Source organism: Setaria viridis, chromosome 7, assembly GCF_005286985.2.
Source record: "Setaria viridis chromosome 7, Setaria_viridis_v4.0, whole genome shotgun sequence".
In the NCBI taxonomy this organism is placed as follows: Eukaryota; Viridiplantae; Streptophyta; class Magnoliopsida; order Poales; family Poaceae; genus Setaria; species Setaria viridis.
Window position 1 is genome coordinate 8,359,631 of NC_048269.2, and position 22,561 is coordinate 8,382,191.

The following is a 22,561-nucleotide window of genomic DNA, read 5'->3' on the forward strand; positions in this document are numbered from 1 at the left end:
TTTCTCAAGAGCTTGAGCATCTACCACTGGAAGCTCCTTTTCATATGTAGTATGATTGGCTCAATTCTAGTTAGCACTTCGAACTCCCCCTGGTTGAGATTTCCCCCCTTTCTTCTACCCAGGTGGAAAACCATGCAGCTTAAAACACTTCTCTATGGTATGCCCCTTATCACCACAATGATCACAAATCACCTTATTTTTCTTGGTCCCCTCGGGAAATAGATGTGCAACTCTTCTTTATAGATAAGGTAGCACTAGCATCAACTGCTTTATAATCATCCACTTTGGGATGTGATAGTTTGGTTCTCATCAAGAGTAGGCCATTCGAACTTAGAGAAGATAAGCTGCCGATAGAGGTCAAATTCTTCATTCAAACCATCAAGAAAAAGTTTGCTCACAAATGACTGGAACCATGTATGATGGATGGATAGATCCTTCTTGTCAACATGTTCAAATGGATGATATTAATATAAGTCTTTGTATAGCTTCTTTAGCTTACCTACATACTTTGTTACTGATTTAGAGCCTTGCTTCAAGTGTAACAACTCATGCATAATACGAGTGGCTTGCATCTTATTTGACTTTCTAGCAAATTGATTTTCTAAAGCTGACCACAACTCTGCAATTGTGGTCATTGACTCAACTTGTTGGCGAATATCTGGTTCCATACTACCCAACAACCACACAAGTACTTTATCATTGAGTTGTTTTGTTGCACAGTCCCATTTCATCACTTCTTCATCATTAGCGGCTAGCAAACTTTCATATCCATGAGAGCTCAAAATTAATCTTGCATGTCGAGCCCAGCTAATATAGCCATCTGGACCACATAGCTTGACTGGGTTAGGCTCAATTGTGCATTTCAAAACATCTGAAAGTATCCTAAGTTGTTGTTGCTGCTCAAACATTTTGCTAAATATTTCAAAAAGTTTCTCCATGCTAGGATCTATTGCCTTAGCTCCACTAGTATCTGCCATACTCCTTAACTAGTTATAGAAAGTAACAAGGCAATAGTACCTCACAGGATGAACTCTCATACTGTAGCAATAGTAAGATGGACCAAATCGAGGAAGAACGACGACTTCCTCGCACCCAGCAAGCTTGCTGATGACGACGCCTCTTGGTGTGGATGATGACTATGGCACCTCCACTCCTCCAGGCAAAGGTTAAAGAGGTTGATTCAAAGAACAGTAGCAGCCCCAAAACAGCCACTGTGAGTACTAAATCGTGGCTCACCAACACAACAATCTCCCATGAAATCGACAAAAATGAAGAGGAATCCATAGGATTAACCTGTTCTTGATACCATGTTGTGGATTAATGGGTGGATTTGAGAGGAATTTTGGATATGAGATAGGAGGAAGAAGAACAATAGCGTTTGTGGGAAATTTGGCTGTCTCGATCCTCTCGATCCTTCTCAGGTACTCCATCTTATCTCTTTCCCATTTTTACATTTTGGTCCCTAACTCTAACTATATTTACAACATACACCAACATTCTCTGCTCTATCATCCCTTCAAATGGAAGGGAACAAACTTCAGGACAAATTCCTGCAAGTTTCAGAAATTTACTCACCATCCAGTATATTAACCTTTCTCAAAATGAGTTAGGTGGTACTGTCCCAGAATCCTTCGAGATCCTAGCTATGTTAGAATAACTCGATCTATCTTATAACAACTTGGAAGGGCCAATTCCTACTGGTGGCTTTCTAAATTGAACTGTTGTATTTTTGGATGGGAACAAGGGACTATGTTCTAGGTCCTCCGAGCTAGCACTACCAATTTGTGATGGGATATCTGTAGTAAAAAACCATGTGATGTTGCCATTGCTAGGAATACCACTCGTTGCTGTATCTTTGTTCTTATTATTGTGGTTTCTGGTAACTCTTTGGAAGCAAAGGGTGTTTGAATTTCCACAGTGGAAGGACATGTTGAGTATGTTCTATTTTATTGCCCACCCAAATAGAAGAGAAGCGCAGACTATACCAAGCAACAATGAGACACCAAAGAAGGTATCATACACTGACATCCTAAGAGCTACCAATTGCTTCTCTTTAGTCCATACAATAAGTTTATGTTGGTAGGTTCAAGTATGACAAAAGCCTAGTCACCATCAAAGTATTCAATTTGAATGAACCTGCAACATATGAGAGTTACTTTATTGAGTGCGAGGTACTACAAAGCACACGTTGTCGTAACTTAATGAGACATGTGACTCTATGCTCCATGTTGGATTTTTGGTTAATGGAAGCCTTGAAAGATGGTTGCACTGTAAGTACTACAGCGATATGCTAAAGAGAGTGTTAAGCTTAGGCCAGAGGATATGCATTACAACTCATGTGGCTTCTGCTCTGGTTTATGTCCATAATCAAGTTACAACTCATTGTGATTTGAAGCTAAGCAATATTCTTTTAGATAACGACATGACCGCTCGTCTTGGTGACTTTGGGTCTACAAAGTTTCTATTTCCAGGCCTCATTGTTCCAAAAATCCTGGTCGAAGTTGGAGGAACAATAGGATACATGGACCCGGTGAGTTTTGCTTTTTGCTGTTTTGCATATATATGCTAAATACAGTTTATCTTAAACCTAAAACAATAAATTCACTTTTGCAGAGTACGACATGGGCTCTAAGATCACCACTAGAGGTGATGTATATAGTTTTGGAGTGCTTTTCCTGGAGATGTTGAGGACCAATGGTGGTCACCCTTGGATGATGAGTGATAGACAACGTTGTGTTGGAATGATGTTGCTCTTAGCTTGTGATGTGCAGGTGTTGGAGGCGCTGTGGTGGCCAACAGCATACGGTGAAGATCAAGCGAAAGGTTCATGCCGATGGACCAAGGGCGGTGAAGGGTGAACGCGAGTAGGCTTGGACCGATGGACCCGAAGAGTCTGGGCAGAGCCATGGATGGTCCACACGGTGCACGGAAGAGCAAGAGAACATGGCGGGATGAAGACAGCGTCGGTCGAGTCAAGCGGGATGGAGGCGAGTCGAGTAGGCGGCTCGGGAGCCGGGAGAGAAAGACTTGGAGGCATCAACGGCTTGGCAGAGATCGGACACACATCGACATCGAGGAGGTCGTGTTGCGGCAAAGCGAAGATAGACAGTTTGGGTGGTTTGGGCCTCAAAACCACCGTGCAAGCAAGTTTATCGGTTTGGGCCTCAAAACCGGGGGTAAGCCTGGTGCGGCCGAAGCTTCGAGAAGGAGGGCACCATGGCATCATCGTGAAGCTTGCATCGAGGCGAAGCAAAGTCCTGAAGGTGGTGTGTCCGTCCGATGAGCGCAGAAAAACTTGGACCAAAATGCCCCTACGTGGGTAGTTATCCTAGTTGTAGTTGCAGGGGTAGTTTAGTCTTTCATCCTGGACTATAAATAGGGATGGGGGCTGGTTATTTCAGTACCTCTTCCACCTCTTTCTTAGTAGTTCATTATCCTTAGATTAGAGTCTAGTCTCTTTCTCTCTCTAGTCTCTCTCTTTAGAGGTCCTTAGATGATTTGAGCACCGAATCCGTATATTGAACTGAAGTTTGTTGTGAGAATGGAGGCCCTAACCTCCTCGTGTCCTCAGGGATTTAGGAGATGATTTCTTTGTGCAATTCCCATTTGTGTTCTTCAAGTTCTTGTTACTATCTCTCTATCTTCTGTCACATTTTTTGTTCGATTCGTGATTCGTGGGGAGTTTTGAGTCAAACTGATTGATCTGAAATGAACTAGGATGAGAGTTGAACCTTTCCACCCAAGGATTTTGATTTAAACCTCATGAGTTCATAGATAGGGACGATTCAATTTTCGAAGTTGAAAAAGTGGTGTTTTTCACGAGATTTGAATTTCCTGTTGATTGACAAATCTTTGAGCGATGATTTCTTAGGAGTAGCTTCCCTACTGCCTTGTAATGCCTTGGTTCAATTTTTGTGGCAGTTGGTTTTGATTTGATCAAGATTCAGGTGAATTGGTGTTCGTGGGTTTGTTTTGAGGGTTTTGTCTCACAGCATGCGAACCGTTCGCCCCTAGGTCTCGGACCGTTCGCCAGGGCCGGACCGTCCGCCCCTGTGCTGCGGACCGTCCGTCTGTAGTCCGCAGAACCGTTAGAGACTGTGCAGTCTTCAAGGTGTTTGTGTTGAGGTTTTGGCTCGGAGGATCCCGCTATGTCTATTGGTCTTTACCATAGGCATCCAGTCTCCTAGTTGGCTCGTGGATCTCTCCTCGTCCGCTCGTTTTGAATTTGGGGTTTGATTTTGGGATAGAGGCCTAAGTTTTCAAAAGAACTTTTAGAGGCTCCCATTCACCCCCCTCTGGTTGTTGTTTCGGTCCTTCAATTGGTATCAGAGCTGGTTAAGATTTCTCCATGTCCTAATCAGTTTTGAAACCCATTATGGCGACCCCTAAGCATTCTTCCTCGACCGCTACACCTTACTTTGATGGCTCTAATTATTGGTACTGGAAAACTCGCATGAGAGCCCATCTTAATAGTAAGGGAGCAAGGGTTTGGGAGATCACTCAGGATGTGGGATATACGATTCCTGCTATTCGCTTGACTCAGGATGATAGAGATAAGTATCATGCCAACAACAAGGTAGTTGATATCTTGTTTGTGAGTCTGAGCCGTGCTGAGTTCGATCGAGTTGAGGATCTGTCTCTCGCTCATGAGATTTGGTCCAGACTTCACAGTTTCCATGAGGGAAACTGTCAGGTGAAGGCAAGACTCTTTGAGACTTATCAACGTGAGTATGAAAACTTTGTTCATTTGCCCGGTGAGTCTGCCGATGCCTTGTTTCAACGTTTTCTTGCTATTGTGAACAAGATGAAAGCAAACACTACCAACTTGCCCTACACCAATCATGATAGAGCTTTGAAGCTCCTGCATGCTTTGGATCATGACGTGTGGGGTACAAAGGTTGATGCTACCATCGAGTCCACAAACTATAAGACTCTTTCCACTGATGAGCTCTTTGCCAAGCTGAAATTGACGGAGGTTGACAAGAGGCTTCGAGCAAAACAAGGGAGTCCTACTGATCCAAATAGTATGGCTCTCATGTCAGGCTCTGGACAGCCTAAGTCTTTGGGTAACTCTTCTTCTATGTTGTGTGCCTTGTCTTCTTTGGTTTCTGTTTCAGAGGAATAGCTGGAGGTTCTTGATGATGAAGAGCTCGCCTTGATCATAAGGCGATTCATGTGCTTCAATGACAACCACAAGAATAGGCGAAGGAACAACAACAACTGCTTCAATTGTGGCAAGCCAAGTCACTTCGCCGCCGACTGTCTCGACAAGAACAAGTCCAAGATCAAGTACGACCACAACAAGTACAAGAATAAGGACGGCACCAAGAAGAAGAAGAAATACACCGATCATGAGAAGGAGTAGCGCAAGAAGACCAAAGTGCGCCTTCATCGCCTCTCTCAGCGACGTCAACTCTGACACCGATGACCACACTGACTCAAGCTCAAGTGACGAGGACAACAACTGCAAGGCAAAGAAGAAGGACAGCAAGAGCTTCAACAGCCTCTGCTTCTTTTCCGGCAAGACTTGCGATGGGTACTGTGTCATGGCTCTCAACACCGACAGCAAGAAGGAGGACAAGGAAAGTGACTCCAACACGGAAACAGAGGTAAAGCCTACTCCTGAACAACTTGCCTTAGAAGTAAAGGAACTTAATGATTGCTTGCTAAATCAAGATAAGTTGCTCAAAAAGGCTGCTCGTGAGAGAATTGAGCTTAAGGCTAAGTTGGAGACTGCTTTGGTTGAAATAGATATGCTTAAATCTGCTCCTACTATTTCTGATATGGTTGGGTGTGATGAATGTGCTGTTCACATGGCTAGTATAACTTCTTTGCAATATAAGCATGCTTTGCTTGTAGGTGAACTTGATTTGACTAGGGCTGCTTTAGATGAAGTTAAGACTAGACCTTTTTTACTTGGTGCTTACAAATCTTGCCCTGCTTGACAGATTCAACTTGATGATGCATGTGCTAAGATTAAAGCTCTTGAGAAATCTAATTTAATTGCTAAATCTAAAGTTCTTGAATGCACCAAGTGTTCTGAACTTAAATTTCTTTGCAAAATACTGAGGATGAAAATTACTACTTGCACAGAGTTCTTAGTTGGCTGTCAAGAAGGGAACCTCAATTAGGTATGATGATTCAAGAGTTTAAAAGGGCTGATGGTCTTGGGGTTGGGAATGTGATCAAGTAGTGAAAATTTGATGGGTTGTATGAAAAGGTTTCTGATGGGTTGTATGAGAAGGTTGTCAGTGCAGTGGTGAGAGAGAAAATAAGCAACTACCACCCCTTGTGAGCCACCCAAGCTGAGTGGAGAGCAACCTAACCCCGATTGTGAAAAAAACCCTATAGAGTGTGTTAAAGATGGAGTGTTCATTGAGATACCACCAAAAGTTCCAAAGAAAGCTATCTGCGTGGAAAAACTCAATCACCTCAGAAACAAGCTTGACACACTCCCTGATATGCCTTTGAAGCAACCTCCATCAAAATCTCAAGCCAAACCACAACCAAGAATGAACATTCAACCCAAAGCTAACCCACAGCCAAAACAACATGTTCGGTTCCAATGTGAGTATTGTAAAAGGGAGGGACATCTTGAGTAGTTTTGTTTTCGAAAAAAGAAAGCTTTGAGACATGAGCATGCGCGGGGCAACAAGGACATGTACCACCCTTCTCATGGTGTACATGCGCCTGGAATAGCTCCTCCAGCTCGTTGTGTGGATAGTGTCCATTCAGCTCCTTCTCGCAGGATTGCCAGGCATGCTCCTTGTAATGATCAATATGACTTAGGATAGCATGGCCGTGGCTTTGATTCTCTAAGGCACAACAGACCATGTTTTCTCCCTCGTGGTGGTCGTAGTCCTCCAGTCAGACGAGAGATGATTGATTTTGCTAACCCTACTCTTGAGCAAATGGTTCGACACTAGTATTCCACTTGTTTTACTAACCCCAGTGTTAAGACATTTGCTCATCCTTGGTCTCCCTTTGTTTCAGCAGGTCGGAGGCTTGGAGAACACGTGGTTCATTGATTCTGGTTGCTCTCGACACATGACCAGTGATCACAGATGGTTTTCCAGCCTCACCCCGGAGATGACCAGGGATTACATCACTTTCGGGGATAATAGCAAGGGTAAGGTATTGTCTGAAGGTACTATCAAGGTAAGTGAGAATTTCATGCTCAAGCGGGTTGCTCTTGTGGATTTCCTTGGTTTCAATTTGCTCTCGGTTTCGCAACTTCTTGATGATGGCTTTGAGGTTCATTTCAAGCATGGGGCTTCACGGATTTTAGACTCTCGAGGCGATCTTGTGTGTATGATTGTCCCCGAGGGTCAAGTGTTTCGAGTGGATTTGTCTAAGTCATTTGGTCTCTCTCGGTGTCTAGTTGCTGGTTCATCTTCTGAGCTTTGGAAGTGGCATAGGAGATTGGGTCATTTGAGCTTTGATTTGCTTTCCCGCTTGAGTGCTCTTGATCCTATTCGAGGTTTGCCTAAGTTAAAAGTTGAGAAGGATCGTGTTGGTGCTCCATGTCGTCATGGCAAAATGGTTGCCGATTCTCACCTACCTGTGAATCAGGTGATGACTGAGCACCTATGGGAGCTGTTGCACATGGATACAGTTGGTCCAGCTCGCGTTTGCTCAGTTGGTGGGAAGTGGTATGTGCTTGTGATTGTTGATGATTTCTCGAGGTATTCATGGGTTTTCTTCATGGAATCTAAGGATGAGGCACTTCCTTTTGTTCGAGATTTGATATTGAGGCTGAAAAATGAGCGACCAAAAGATGCCATGAGAGCTATTCGCAGTGACAATGGCACATAATTCAAGAACGCTCATTTTAAAGCTTTTTGCAATGATCTTGGTCTTGAACACCAGTTTTCATCACCTTACGTTCCTCCTCGGAATGGTGTTGTTGAACAAAAAAATCGGACCCTTTGTGAAATGGCTAGGACCATGCTTGATGAGCATAGGACTCCTAGAAAGTATTGGGCCGAAGCCGTCAACACTGCTTGCTATGTTTCCAATCGAATCTTCTTGCGAGCTTTCCTGAAGAAAACCTCTTATGAGCTAATGCATCGACGTGCCCCCAAGGTAAGTCACCTGAGAGTGTTTGGTTGCAAGTGTTTCATTCTCAAGTAAGGAAATTTGGACAAATTTGAGTGCCGTTCTATGGATGGTATTTTTCTTGGATATGCTTCTCATAGTCATGCTTATCGTGTGATTAACCTTGAAACTAATCAGATTGTGGAAACTTGTGAGATTATATTCGATGAAACTATGCCTTGCACAACCCTATATTTGAAGTTTTAGGTGAATATGAAATGGGACAAAGCATTTTTGAGGAAGAGAAAGAGCATGTGGATTGTGGTGATGAAAAGGATGATGAGATTGACCGAGTTCCAGCTATTGCACCTATACCTTCTACTTCGACTACGAGAGTTGATGGCCCTGTCGGGCATGCACCCCAGGCCCACGAGTAGACCCTGAATGGCCCACTAAGGGACTTACTCGGACATGATCAAGACAAGGGGATAGGTGTATCCCACTCGAACTAGTCAAGTATGTGTATGGAAACTACTCGGGCCATACCGAGTAGAACTCTATAATTGTACTCGACTAGGACTCGGACTTGTAACCCTGCCCTCCCGTGTATATAAGGGTGGGCAGGGACCCCCCTCAAACAAGAATAACTCCAAGTGCATCTAAGATCAATACAAACACGCAGGACATAGGGTATTACCCATCTAGCGGCCCGAACCTGTCTAAATCGTGTTCCTTGCGTCACCATTGACTCCTTGATTCTTGACGGCCCTTACCGCATAAAAGACCACCTAGGGTACCCCCTAGGTGGGTTGCCAGTCTAAAACACCGACAGCTGGTGCGCCAGGTAGGGGAGCTCGTCAAGTTTCTCAGCGCGAGCCCAATGGCAACAATCGTCATCAAACCTATTTTCATCATCGAAGCAGGCGCAACGTTCGTTTTTGGATCCTGGCTCTGTGTCGCCGATAGTGCCAGATCGTTTCGGTGCTAGATCATCAACATCCAGGAGAAGAAATCAGAAGATCCAATCAGGAAAAATAAAAATTTCAAAATTAACAACCTCGAGTTCGACTACGTGTCGGACTCAACTTCAGTTCGGACTAGTCGGTCCCAGCCACTCCCCAAATCGACTTCGACTCCAAAACGGTTTCCACATGGACTCCGCAATGCAGCCGAAGTCTACCAAAGTTCCTTTACTCGAACCCTACTTGAACACGGGAATGATGAAGACGGCGACTCCAACTCGGTCTATCTCCCAGAGATCCCACTGACAGGACCAGCCAGGGACTTGTAATAACTTCGACATCGCAAGGCAGCTTCGTACACTGGCCAGGATTGAGACCATCACCCGTGACTATAAATCACGCTTTGTCGCTCAGATAGACAACCTCCCATATCAGGAAGGCGTCCCACTCACTTCAAGCCGTGAGGAAAGTTCCACAGAAATTGCAACATCAAGCTCCGGAAGCTACTACCCAGACAGAGAGGTTTTTGTTATTACCCAAAGTAATAACCCGGGTATTAGCCAGAACAGAACACCTAGGCGATTGGCACAACTCGACAACATCTCAGAAGACGAGTCTACAGCTAACGCCCCACAAGATGAAACCTCCGACCAAAGAAACCAAAGAAGGATATGCAACGCTACTCGAGCTAAGCGACGGTAGACGCTGGCTACAAATATTCCCATCACAAACCTCGAAAGAGCATTTGATGCAGTACAGGCTCAAGAACATACCACCCCACTAGCAGCAATCACTTCTATCAATCTTTTAACAACGTTAATAGCTCGAGATAGAGACAATGAAGCCACATCTCAGCTCGTACAGCGCGGCAACGGACTAATCGCACAACTCGCAGAACAAGCTTACAAGCTACTCAACAAAGAATCGCCGATTCCATCCGTTCCCCGCATCGCAACTCATCAAGAAGGTAGTAGAGGTGCTGTAGCCAACAATAATGATGCTCAGAGAAACGACAACAAAGTCGTCAACCAACCTCGGCAACACAGCTAAGTTCCGAGTAAACACAATGCCCCAATACGCCAGAGGGACGTTGGAGAAGTCAGCTGCACTAACACCGTGAAGAGTCCTCGCCCTACTCGAAAAAACCACGAAGTATCAAATTTCAGCGATTTACGAGAAATACTCAACAGTCAGCGTGAGCGAGAAATCGACAACTACAATCACTTTCCCGCTTAAACAAATCGGGTAATGAGGACAAGACTACCCGAGAAGTTCAAACCAACAGGAATCACCAAGTATGATGGCAAACAAGACCCCATTCAATGGCTACGATGCTACTCACTAGCAGTCCAAGCAGCCGGGGGAAATAACGATACCAAAGTTATCCACTTTCCGATATGCATGGAACCCGCACCACTAACATGGCTCGAGTCCCTCAAACCCAAGTCAATCGACTCTTGGGCAGATTTGACAAAGGCTTTCACCAACAACTATACCGGCTCCATGGCTAGACCAGGCAACAAGATCGACTTGAGTCAAATTAAGCAAAAAGAAGGTGAAACATTACACGACTACCTACGACGATTCTTCGAAAAGAAGGCTACTATAGTTGACATCTCAGAAACAGACGTCATCAAGTGCTTCCAGAATGGACTCTATGATCGACGAACATACCAAGACTTCGGTAGACAATGACCAGCTAATGTAAAAGACCTCAAAGTCATGGTACAACAGTGGGCAGATGAAGAGGACAAAGAGCGAGAACGGTTCGGCTCTCATCGCAACCGTGGACGCGACAAAAACAATAATGACCAGGATCAAACTCGACACAATGATACTCGAAACAACTTTTCAAGTAATCAGAATCGCAAAAGGAAGCCTGACAACACCGTTGCTGCCATGACTAACTTCGAGAAAAAGGGATCCCACAAAAACGACGAAGGGCCAACCTTCACTAAGCTACTCAAAAAGCAGTGCCCATGGCACCCGACTAGCAAACACTTGGCAATAGACTGCTATAGCATGGTCGAGTAATGCAAGACTTACCCGCACCACCACCCCCTGAAGAATACAGCAAGAAAAAAGACAAGGGTAAGAACAAAGTCCACAACGATGAACAAGAAGAGGACGACTTCCAAACCGCCTCCAAGACAGTCAACATCATCTTTGGCAGAATCCCAAGCACCGCATCCAAGCGAGCCAGCAAACTCGTAATCAGGGAAATCATGGCCATCGAGCCAATAGATCCAACACCGCTTAAATGGTCAGAAGTACCCATATCCTTCAGCAGAAAAAACAAGTGGATGAAATTCTCCGAGCCAGGCCGATTCCCTCTAGTACTTGATCCCGTTGTGGCAAGGTCAAAGCTGACAAAGGTACTCATCGATGGTGGAAGTGGACTCAACGTCACGAAAATGCTCACTCCAACAGATTCACCCTTCTACAACATCGTACTAGGAAATGCAGCTATACCGCTAGGACAAGTTGTCCTCCCAGTTACCTTTGGAACTAAGGAACACTACCGCACCGAGTATATCAGATTTGAAGTTGCCGACTTCGAGATATCTTACCACGCCATACTCGGAAGGCCAGCACTAGCTAACTTCATAGCCATACCACACTACGTTTACCTGGTACTCAAGATGCCAGGGCCCAAGGGAGAACTAAAGCTACGAGGAGACCTACGACGATCTTACGAGTGCGACACCGAAGCTGTGGAGATTGCCGCAACCTCTCAAGCGCCTAGTCCCATGCAACAAGCCTTCACAGCATCAAAGAAACTTCACCCAACCGAACTTGAGATCCCAGAAAATAAGTCGGGACCCACAAAAGTAAAGCTAGCAAGCGAGCAAGACTTCAAAGCAGTCGATCTCCAGACAGGCGACTCTTCCAAGACAGCCCTGATCGAAACAGGGCTAGATCCTAAATAGGAATCCACGCTCATCAGTTTCCTTTGGGCTAACCATGATATCTTCGCCTGGAAACCAGCTGACATGCCCGGTGTGCCCAAGGAGCTGATTGAGCACTCTCTGAATGTTGATCCCAAAGCTACTCCAAAATGGCAGCGACTCCGCAGGTTTGCCAAAGCTACTCGTGGCAGGGTTCATCAAAGAAGTTTTTCACCCTGATTGGCTAGCCAACCCAGTACTCGTTCGCAAGAAAAACAATGAGTGGAGAATGTGCGTCGACTACACCAACCTCAACAAACACTGTCCAAATGACCCTTTCGGATTACCCAGGATCGACCAAGTAGTCGACTCCACTGCTGGGTGTGCTTTACTATGCTTTCTTGACTGTTACTCAGGCAATCATCAGATAAGCCTCAAAGAAGAAGATCAAGCTAAAACAGCCTTCATCACACCATTTGGAGCTTTTTGCTACAAGATAATGTCCTTCGGACTAAAAAACGCAGGGGCAACCTATCAACGAGCTATACAGATGTGCTTCGAAAAGCAACTACATCACAATGGTGAAGCTTACGTAGACAACGTAGTCGTCAAAACAAGAAACCAGGAGGAACTCATCGCCGATTTGGAGGAAACTTTCTCAAGTCTACGAGCTTTCCGATGGAAACTCAATCCTACCAAGTGCGTTTTCGGAGTACCTTCCGGCAAACTACTCGGGTTCATCATTAGCCATCGCGGCATTGAGGCCAACCCGGAGAAAATATCTGCCATCACAAACATGCACGCCCCAGCTAGCATCAAAGATGTGCAAAAACTCATATGCTGCATGGCAGCTCTCAATCGGTTTATCTGGAGACTTGGAGAACGGGGACTACCCTTCTTCAAGCTTCTCAAACGCCAGGACAAGTTCAAATGGATAGAAGAGGTAGACAAGGCATTAACACAACTCAAAGACTTTTTGTCAAAGCCTCCAATCATCACTGCTCCATCTTCAAACGAGGACTTGCTCCTATACATAGCAGCTACTACTCACGTCGTCAGCACGGCAATAGTAGTTGAACGGTCTAAACCAGGCCATGTTTACAAAGTCCAAAGACCTGTGTACTTCGTCAGTGAAGTACTCTCGGACTCCAAAACTCGGTACTCACCGATACAGAAGTTCTTATATGCAATTCTGCTCACCTCACGCAAACTGCGCCATTATTTCCAAGAACACAGCATCACAGTCATCTCTGACTTCCCGCTCGGCGAAATTCTCCACAACAGAGATGCCACAGGTAGAATCTCCAAATGGGCAGTTGAACTCGGAGCTCTAACCTTGGACTTTAAGCCAAGGACAGCTATCAAGTCCCAGGCTTTGGTCAACTTCGTGGCTAAATGGACAGAGAATCAAGTGCCAACACCAGTCGAGAGGCCAGAGCACTGGGTAATGTATTTTGATGGATTCCTCAAACTCGAAGGGGCCGGTGCAGGTGTATTCCTCATCTCCCCAAAGGGAGATAAGCTCAAATACGTGCTGCAAATCTTCTAGGAAGCCTCAAACAACGAAGCCAAGTATGAAGCACTGCTACACAGCCTTCGTCTTGCAATCTCCCTCGGCATCAAAAGACTACTGGTATATGACGACTCACTAGTCGTCATAAACCAGGTAAATGACGAGTGGGATCGAAACAAGGACAACATGGACGCATACTGCAAAGAAGTCTGCAAATTGGAAAACAAGTTCTCAGGCTTAGAATTTCATCACATCGTCCGCGACAACAACGTAGCCGCTGACGTGCAATCAAAAATGGGCTCAACTCGTGCAGAGGTTCCTGTCGGTGTTTTAGACCGGCAACCCGCCTAGGGGGTACCCTAGGTGGTCTTTTATGTGGTAAGGGTTGTCGAGATTCAAGGAATCAATGGTGACGCAAGGAACACGATTTAGACAGGTTCGGGCCGCTAGATCGCGTAATACCCTACGTCCTGTGTGTTGGTTTGTATTGATCTTGGGGATTGATGAATTGGAGTTGTCCTGAGGGGGAGTCTCTGCCCGGCCTTATATACGCAGGAGGGCAGGGTTACAAGTCTGAGTCCTAGTCGGGTACTAGTACAGAGTTCTACTCGGTATTGGCCCGAGTAGTTTTCCATAAACATACAAGACTAGTTCGAGAAGGATACACCTATCCTTGTTCTGATCTTGTCCGAGTACGTCCCTTAGTGGGCCATCCAAGGCCTACTCGTGGGCCTGGGGAGTATGCCCAACAAGCCCCCGAGTACTTTGTACTCGTGCGCCATAGTCTTGGGCACTGCAGGCACTACCCGAGTAGTTTTGCAGACTGAAGTGCTCGAGTACTGTCACGTGGCTGGAAGGTACTCTTTCTGCAACTTCGAGTTGTCTCTGTTCTTGAGTAATTTTATATGGTAGTGCGATGTCAATTGCACTCCATATGGAGTAGCCCCTGAGCCTTAGGTTGAGTCGAAGAGTCAGGCTTAGGGTCAAACCAGCTTTTGTCCATTTTACCCTTGGAGATCTTGGGAAAAGAAAAAACTGATCAACGGATATGGTACCCGCAGCCCCTGAGCACTTAGGCGATTTTTGTCGTTGAAGTGGTCAGCAGTCCGTTGAATAGAGTAGCCGTTGGGTGTTTAAGGCGATTAATACGCGATTAATCTGTCTGTTGCGGAACTGACGCATGGAAACCGGAGCTGGCGGAGATAAAACTGGAAGGTCCTCTTTCGGTTGCTGTTACGCCGTACGGTAATCAGATCCCTTTTTCCTCCTGCTCTGCGCCTTCGCTCGGTGTTTTGCCGCCGCCTCCGCCATTGCCGCTTTTTGAGATAGATCCGAGTGGGAGCCCCTTCTTAACTTGAGGTTGAGTCCATCGAATGCGCACCAAGAAGATGGGCAAGAAACCCGAGAAGATCCAAGGCAAGGCTCCGGCGATGGGCAAGGTCAAATCCAAGAAGGGGAAGGAGTTGGTGCTGCCGGCGCCGAAGGTGGGGCCGATGAACCAAACTGCACTGCCGCCACTTGGGGTAACTTGGCAACACTCGGTGATGAAGGAGGAAGCTGTCCAAGTGCTAGTTGATGCCAAGCTCCTTCAGCCGAAGAAGATCCTTGAGTGGCGCCCCACGTTTCCCAATGCATGGCAGTTTGAGGAACATCCTGCCGAGACGGTGATGCTTGCTCATTTTGTGGAAAGGGGACTGGCGGTGCCCACCTCCGACTTCTTCAGAGGTATTCTCGAGTACTACAAACTTCAGCTCGTCCACTTGAATCCCAATGGTGTACTGCACATGTCTATATTTGTACATCTGTGCGAAGTTTATCTAGGAGTACCTCCAAGTCTTGAGTTGTTTAGGAAGCTGTTCCGTTGCAAGCCTCAGCCAAGTGCCCAGCGGACGGAAGTCTTTGGAGGCGCCGGGTTCCAACTCAGGAACTCGGGCGCGTATATTGAGTACAACCTGACCGACTCTCATGGGGAGTGGAAGAAAAGGTGGTTCTATATCGGTAACCATGAACCCCACTTGCCTGTGGTGACTGGTCACGCGCCCAAGCATGCAGAGAACTGGGTGAGCAAGCCCGAGGACACCCCTGAGCTCGATCACCTAATGCAGCAGATCATCGAGTTGAAGGCACTCGGTTTGACTGGGATCAACGTGGCAGCCAGCTTCCTGAAGAGAAGGGTCCAGCCACTTCAAAAACGTGCTCACTCGGGAAGTGAGTACGCAGGTCTGAAGGATCCATCATGTATGTCTGATGAGGACATATCTGATGATGACGTAGAGGCGCTGCTGGCTAAGTTTTTTAGGAACTATCAGGGAGTACCAGTAATCCCTGCAGCCCTTCGTCAGTATGACGCCTGGTACGAGCCAGAAGTGGTAAGTATTTTCCTCCTGACTTGTTCTTCTTTGACTTGTGATTCTTGTTGCTGATACCGATTTGTTGTTTGAAGTCCTGAGTTCTTGCCGGCTACTTGGCGCAGTCGGAAGAAGAGTCGGAAGCTGTCGTCAAGGAGTCAGAAGACGAGCCTTCTCCTCCTGTTATGAGACATAGAGTAGTCCGCAAGATGTCTACGGCTAAGTCTGCTTCAACCCCTGAGAAGTCTCGGGGTACCAAGGTATGTAGTCAGTAACTTGTGTATTACTGATGAACTTGAAATTCGTTATTGATGTGGTGAATCTTGTTTTTGGTTCGTAAAGGCTGTAGATACGGTGCTTGGTGAAAATGAGGCTGTTTCTGAAGAAATGGCCGTGTCCGACCCAGAAGTCGGTGATGCGGCTGTTGACACGGTGCGGGAGAGGGTGCCATCAACAGAAACTGTGGTAGCCCCCGAGTTAACCGTGCCAACTCCATCGGCTGCCATGCCGCCCATTGCTGATCAGGTGGTCCTGGGGCTGCCTGCTGGAGTAGCAGGTACAGCGAAGGAGGTGTCACCAGTACTTGCTACTGGTACCTTGCTGTCTAATGTGATCGCCAGTGGTAAGCATTGTCCCTTCCGATTGTATTCATTTGAGTAGTACTGTAGTCTTGACTTTGATTTTGTAGGTCTTGGTGAGCAGATGGTGCCGGCGGCTATTCCCGCAGCTCCTAGTACTCGGCCGCCTGTCGCCGAGAAGAAGCATGTGCGACTGCCGCCACGTTCAACCCGGTGAGCTTTCTTGTCTGCTTGAAAGACGTTGGGTTGTCTTAAAATTATGTAATGATGCTTTTTGGTGCAGAGATGCAGAGGAGATTATCCCTGTAGAGACAGGGGTAGTGCCGGATCCCTCGGCTACAATATCTGTTCCCTTGGAGGATTTGACTGTTGAAGAGGTACCTGAGGTTGACGCCGGTCGTCTTGGAGCTACTATGTTGATGCTTCAAGACGTAATTCATTCGGTGGAGGTTCCTGCCGCTGCGTCGGGCTCAGGAGGCGCTGCTTTACCATCATCTACTGGCGGATCGCTGGCCATAGTAGATGTTGGAAAAGCCAAACAAACGACTGCTCCAGGTAAGTGCATGTAGTCTGTTTATTATAGTCGTAGTCGATAGCTGACAAGGTAAATGTTGTAGGTGCTGCTCTGGGTACGATTCCTCATCTTGTGGAGAGTACCCAAAAACCAGTACTTAGCCTGCCTTCTGACTTGGAGTTCCAGAGGGCCATCGATGTTTTCCAGGGCTTCCAGGTAGATTTCCCTGTTGATGTTGTTGCATGACCCGAGTTGCTGTGAGGCTTAAAACTCACCATACCCTACTTGGCTCCTTTCGTTTACTATTTCTAACATTTCTAGTACCAACTAATTCATTCGGGCAAGACAGATTACGATGTCATGATGCGCCCATTCCTATGGCCATTCCTTTAATACTTTTGGCTCTCGGGAGTCTCTTTGTAGGATACTTGGCCAAAGTGTGACCTGTTAGCCCATAAGTCAGTACTGTATGTTTTCAGGAAAGAAGCCATCAGTTGGAGCAGGAATGTGCCTGACTGACAGAAGCTCTTCGGGTGCATGAAGTTAGGGCGAAGTCCTTTGCCGTGGAACGCGCGGATCACGTGGTTCTGCAGGAAAAACTGGAGAGCCGCTACAAGTCCTTGAACAAGAAGTATCAAGGTAAGCATTGCGACTACTTTGGGTGTGTCCAACTGTAGTTGGCTGTGGCTTGAGTTCTTTGCTTTGTAGAGCTAAAGAAGTAGGAAGCGGCTGGAAGGAGCCAAGTTATCGATTGGAGGAACGCTCATGACCGAGTGGCAGATGAAGCTGAACATCTTCGGGCCGCGCTCACGGAAGCACCGGCTGCTTGCGAGCATCAGCGGGACCGAAAGATGCAGAATGGCGTGATGCTTGCCATGGCCATGGTGGCATGCAGAGATCATGCCCAGACCTTGGGAACACTTCGGGGCGAACTCCGAGAGCTGTCTGGAGCGGCCGAAGACTTGGTGAATGCCATAGCCCCCGTGGAGGAAGGCACAGGACCGCAATCGCTAGTAGAGCGACTAAGGGCTGCCCCGAGTAAATTGGCGGGACTTTGCAAGACTGTTTGCAAACAGGTTCTTGCGGTTGTGAAGTCCTACTACCCGAGGGCAGACTTGGCGGCAGCTGGTGATGGCGTGGCTCGCAACTGCACAGAGGAGGCTTATGCGCAGTACCTCGAGGAGGCGGAGCCTATTGCATCCAAGATGTCGGAGTTTGTCTCCTTAGAAGAGCTTTGAGATGTTTGTGTACTCTTGTATTCGAGTACATTGATATTTTGAAATGCCAAGCCTTTGGTTTTGTTGTGTCGTTGTCTTGCGAAGAGTAGTTTTTACTCCATTTTGTCGAATCCCGAAGTATTGTAACTCGGCTGGGCCCGACCCTTTGGAGAGGGGATTCGTCTTGCTCGACCTTGAGTTTTGGGGTCGGCTAAGCCTGACCTCGTCGAGGGTGAAAACTCCGCCTCGCCCGACCTTGAGTTTTGGGGTCGGCTAAGCCTGACCTTGTCGAGGGTGAAAACTCCGCCTCGCCCGACCCTGAGGTCGGAGTAGTCGAAGCCCCCGACATGTGGGCCATGTTTGGCTTGTAGTAGTCCCGAGTGTCGAGTAGTCGTAATGCTATTTGAGTACTTGTCTTTTGAGTGACAGGTATACTGTACTCCTTTGTCCTTTGTGGATGCACAGGTGTACTGCATTCTTTTGTTTGTTGCGGCATGAGTGCGGTCACGTGGGCAGTCAGGAGTTGTCAGACTTATTGATCACGGGTGCACAGTAACTCTTGGGCCGGTGGTAGTTGGGGCTTTCGGCTATAAATAGGGCCATCTGGTGGGCGAACCAACTCAAGTTTCTGAGTAGCGATGGACTACCTTCGGTTGCTTCTGTTTGAGTGTAGAGAGCAATCAAAGAGTGCACTGGTGCTAGAAGATTCCTCGTAGGTTGAGGCCACCTTCCCTCCACAGACTCCTGCGCTCGTAGGGATAGCCGCGATGCTAGAAGAATCCTCGTAGGAGGTTTCATCGCACGCCTCATCTTGCAGCTCGTGATCCAGTGGAGTACGCGCTGGAACTCGCGAGTGATGGGTGATGAGTGCCGCGGTCTTTATCCAACTCTGAAAGAGGTGGAGGTGCAGCCGTAGAGTAGATGGGCTTCGCAAGGCTAGCAGAAGAGCAGCCTTGGTTCCCTCTAGGCGCGTCTTGGTGGATTTGGCGTTGCTGCTGTCAAGGCGGTGGCGGTGATGGAGTACCTGGCATTGCCTTGGGTAGGGTACCTGGGCGTGGCTGCGTTTTGCGCAGCTTCCTTGCGAGTGGGCCCTTCCTGTGGTCGGCAGACCTGAGTGGCCTTGTGATATAGTAAAAGCCTGAGGCTTAAATGCAGCCCGCCAGTAGGCAGTTGCTTGTAGTCTTCGTGTAAGCCAAGTCCTTGTACTCGTATGTAACATGATGTACTCTTGTTTCAGTAGAGATTAATACGAAGAGATTTGTACCAGGGCAATGATCCTTGTGGTAGAGAACTCATGTTGAAGCTATCTTGAAGTTAGTAGTCGGGCAGTTGGCCCGAGTAGCGGCCTTGAAGCGACTACTCGGGTGCTGCTATGGGTAGTAGTGACAGAGATGTTCGATATTCCAAGAATTTGGCACTTGTTCTCCTGAGAGCTCCTGGAGCCTGTAAGATCCAGGTCCTGTAACCTTTGATACGATGTAAGGACCTTCCCATAGTGAATTGAGTTTATGTAATCCTTACGTGTCTTGAATACATTTAAGGACCATATCGCCCGAGTTGAAAGATCTTTCCTTGATGTTGCGGTCGTGATAATGCCTTAAACCGTCAAGGTATCTGGCAGATTGCACTAGTGCTGCGCATCTTGTTTCTTCCAAACTGTCTATATCCATTCGCCGCGTTTCTATTGCAAGTTCTTCATCGTAGTGCTCAACGGATAGTGATTTCCACATTATGTCGGCGGGTAATATGGCTTCCAAGCCATATACCAGAAAATAGGGTGATAGTCCTGTAGTCTTGCATGGTTGGGTACGTAGGCCCCACAAGGCATTGGGTAACTCTTTGAGCCATCGGCCGCCTTTGGTGTTGCCGACGTCATGTAGTCGTTTCTTCAGAGCATCGAGTATCATGCCATTAGCACGCTCGACTTGACCGTTGGCTCGCGGATGAGCAACCGACACATAGCGGACATCGATGCCGCTATTCTCGCAATATTCCCAAAAGTCGTGATTATTGAAGTTTGACCCGAGATCTGTGATAATCCTGTTGGAAAAACCATAGCGGTGTACGATTTCATCCAAGAAGTCGAGGACTCGGTCTGCCTTGGGGCAAGTGACCGGTTTGACCTCGATCCATTTGGTGAACTTGTCGATTGCCACGAGTACTCTGTTGAATCCTCCTGGTGCAGTTGGTAACGGGCCAATCATGTCGAGCCCCCAGCAGGCAAATGGCCATGTTGGAGGTTTTGTGACTAGCTTGTAGGCCGGCACGTGTTGCTGTTTTGTGAAGAATTGACAACCTTTGCATTTCTGAACCAGTTGTTTGGCGTCGGCCAAAGCCATTGGCCAGTAGAAGCCCGCTCTAAAAGCCTTGCCAACTAGTGTTCTTGAAGATGCGTGGTTGCCGCAGATTCCTCTGTGAATCTCTTCTAGGATTTCTTGGCCATCTTCTCTGGTGATCCACTTCATGAGTACTCCAGATGATGCACCTTTCCTGTAGAGCTTGTCTCCGACTAGAACGTAATTCTTTACGCGTCGGGAGATTTGCTCAGCTTTATTCCTGTCGGATGGTAGCTGGTGATCTTTGATGTAGTCGATGAAGGGTGTCCTCCAGTCGACCTCTATCATCATGATTTCTCAGGAGACCTCAGTAGTCGGGACTACTGGCTGTGTGACCTATTCAGGTATGGATGGCTTGCGTAGTTTATGTACAAAAATTCCTGCTGGAACTTCTGCACGAGTTGAGCCCATTTTGGATAAAACATCAGCAGCAACGTTGTTGTCGCGGACGATGTGATGGAACTCCAAGCCGGAGAATTTGTTTTCCAGTTTACGAACTTCTTTGCAATAAGCGTCCATGTTATCCTTGTTTCGGTCCCACTCGTCGTTGACGTGGTTTATGACGACGAGGGAGTCGCCATACACCAGTAGTCGTTTGATGCCGAGGGAGATTGCGAGGCGAAGGCTGTGTAGCAGTGCTTCGTACTCGGCTTCGTTATTAGATACTTCCCAGAATATCTGTAGCACGTACTTGAGTTGGTCTCCCTTGGGGGAGATGAGTAAGACGCCTGCGCCGGCTCCTTCAAGTTTGAGGGATCCGTTGAAGTACATTACCCAATGTTCTGGTCGTTCGACTGGAGTTGGAACTTGATTTTCGGTCCACTCAGCTATGAAGTCGACCAAAGCCTGAGACTTGATGGCTGTCCTTGGCTTGAAGTTCAAAGTGAGAGCACCGAGTTCAACTGCCCATTTGGAGATTCTACCCGTGGCATCTCTGTTATGGAGAATTTTGCCGAGCGGGAAGTCGGAGATGACTGTGACGTTGTGCTCTTGGAAATAATGGCGCAGCTTCCGGGAGGTGAGCAGAATAGCGTATAATAGCTTTTGTATCGGTGAATACCGAGTTTTGGAGTCCGAGAGTACTTCGCTGACGAAGTAGACAGGTCGTTGGACCTTATAAGCGTGGCCCGGTTCAGACCGTTCGACTACTATTGCCGTGCTGATGACATGAGTAGTAGCGGAGATGTATAGGAGCAAGTCTTCGTTCGGCGAGGGAGCGGTGAGTACAGGAGGCTTTGACAGAAGGTCTTTGAGTTGTGTTAATGCCTTATCTGCCTCTTCCATCCATTTGAACTTGTCCTGGCGTTTGAGAAGCTTGAAGAAGGGTAGTCCCCGTTCTCCAAGTCTCGAGATGAACCGGTTGAGAGCGGCCATGCAGCCTGTGAGTTTTTGCACATCCTTAATGCTGGCTGGTGCCTGCATGTTTGTGATGGCAGATATCTTCTCTGGGTTGGCCTCAATGCTGCGATGGCTAATGATGAACCCGAGTAGTTTGCCGGAAGGTACTCCAAAGACAGACTTAGTAGGATTGAGTTTCCATCGGAAAGCACGAAGACTGGAGAATGTTTCCTCCAAGTCAGCAATGAGTTCCTCCCGGTTCCTTGTTTTGACGACGACGTCGTCGACATAAGCTTCGACATTGCGATGAAGTTGTTTTTCAAAGCACATCTGTATGGCCCTTTGATAAGTTGCTCCTGCGTTCTTTAGTCCGAAGGACATTGTTTTGTAGTAGAAAGCTCCAAAGGGCGTGATGAACGCTGTTTTGGCTTGATCTTCCTCTTTGAGGCTTATCTGATGATAGCCGGAGTAGCAATCGAGGAAGCATAGCAAGGCGCACCTAGCGGTGGAGTCAACCACTTGATCAATCCTGGGTAGCCCAAAAGGATCTTTCGGGCAGTGTTTGTTGAGGTCGGTGTAGTCGACACACATTCTCCATTCGTTTTTTTTTCTTATGAACAAGCACAGGATTGGCGAGCCAGTCAGGATGGAAGACTTCCTTGAAGAATCCTGCCATGAGTAGCTTGGCTAACTCTTTTTTGATTGCTTCTCGTCTGTCCTGAGCGAACCGGCGTAGTCGTTGCCGTTTTGGAGTAGCTTTGGGATCGACGTTGAGGGAATGCTCGATCAGTTCCTTGGGCACACCTGGCATGTCAGCCGACTTCCAAGCA

General features: G+C 47.2%; 1 pseudogene; it reads left to right on the forward strand.

Moving 5' to 3' along the window:
• The first annotated feature begins 1,320 nt into the window (after positions 1 to 1,320).
• On the forward strand, positions 1,321 to 5,365 carry LOC140223410 (receptor kinase-like protein Xa21; annotated as a pseudogene).
• The last annotated feature ends 17,196 nt before the right edge of the window (positions 5,366 to 22,561 follow it).